This window comes from Cyprinodon variegatus, unplaced genomic scaffold (genome assembly GCF_000732505.1).
Source record: "Cyprinodon variegatus isolate N-32 unplaced genomic scaffold, C_variegatus-1.0 Scaffold82, whole genome shotgun sequence".
Classification (NCBI taxonomy): Eukaryota; Metazoa; Chordata; class Actinopteri; order Cyprinodontiformes; family Cyprinodontidae; genus Cyprinodon; species Cyprinodon variegatus.
Genome location: NW_015150535.1, coordinates 689,019 through 690,553, shown reverse-complemented (window position 1 = coordinate 690,553; position 1,535 = coordinate 689,019). Strand labels below are relative to the sequence as shown.

Below are 1,535 nucleotides of genomic sequence, written 5' to 3'. Positions count from 1 at the left end.
TTAATCAGTGAAAGCTTCCAAACTAGCGACTTGTGTTCAAACAGGAAATAGAAGTGTTGCTGCTCTCTGACTGCAGACACTGGCTGCAGCTGCTGCGTCCGAGTCCCTGTGTGTTGGAGGAGGGAGGGGCGATCGGTGCTCCAATAAGACAGGAAAATTTTGCGACATTTGTCGCCAGTTGTTTTTTTTTTTTTCTAAAGGGTCTGAAAAGGTGCAAACGATGCAGAGGCAGCCTTATCATTAGTTTTTATATTGCTGGGCCAGCAGGGGGCGGGGCCTATGCTAAAGGCAGATGATGATCTGCTTCTGTCTCCTTGAACCCCAGTCGGCCTCAGCAGATGGCCGCTCACACTGAGCCTGGTTCTGCTGGAGGTTTCTTCCTGTTAAAAGGGAGTTTTTCCTCTCCACTGTCGCTACAAGCATGCTTAGTGAGTCGATGCAATCAACTGGTTTTCCTTAGATAGAAAACTTTGAATCAATTTGACTATGATAGGGTGAACTGTAAAGTGCCTTGAGATGACGTGTTGTGAATTGGCGCTATATAAATAAATTGAATTAAATTGATCAAATAAAGCCGCACCCAAAAAGTCCTGAAACAGGAATATTGAAACCCAAATTTAATTGTAGTGGTACAAAGCATCATAAAAGGTTGGGAAACTTTTTACACATAGAAAAATATATTTACGACATTTCTGATGTGTTTAGAAGGAAATTGGGGAATTCTCTTTACACGGTCTTTAATAGTAACAACAATTTCTGAAAACGGGACCAACGCTTTGAAAGAACCTGCTTTGCAGATATTCCCTTCAAAAGGCAGACAAACGCTAAGGTCGAAATAAACATATATTATGACCTTAGCCTAACTGATACCCCATTTGTGCTGCCAATAGTTTGCATGATAAAGCTAAACTCCATTCATCCATTTTCTGGCACGCTTTATCCCAAGTAGGGGTGGTAGGTGCTGATGCTGATCTCTAGCTGTCTACGGGAGAGAGGCGGGGTTCACCCTGGACAGTTCACCAGTCCACCGCAGGGCAGCACAGAGACAAACAACCATTCACTCCCACCTAAGGAGGATTTAGAGAAGCCAATTATACTTATAGTCATGTATTTGGACTGTGAGAGAACCCACGCATGCTCAGGGAGAACATGCAAACCCCATGCAGAAAGACCCCAGGCCGGCAATCGAGTGCTACCCACTGTTCCACTGAGCCCAGCCAAATTCCAAATGTTATACAAATCTTAATTCAAGCAAAAGAAATATTTGTTGACAAATCAAACAAAACATCAATAATGAATAACAGATGGAGGGAGCAGCAGAGCATGTGAGTCATTTAAAGGAAAGCAAGAAATAATCAGTGGATCATTATTTATACCTAAAACTAATACATCCTCAGTGATTTAATGAATTTAGCGTTAGTCAGTAAAAGAATAAAAAAACATTATTTTTTGTTGCGATCACTGAGTCTGGGAGCGGCCATTTTTGCCCAAATATAGCAACCCCTCCCTCCTGCCATCTTCCAGCAGTGACGTCA

The 1,535-nt window shown here is 42.5% G+C and overlaps 1 protein-coding gene across 1 annotated transcript in view; it reads left to right on the top strand.

Moving 5' to 3' along the window:
* alad (aminolevulinate dehydratase) overlaps positions 1 to 1,535 on the top strand; it is an 11,103-nt gene that overhangs the window by 6,988 nt on the left and 2,580 nt on the right. The window lies entirely within an intron of this gene.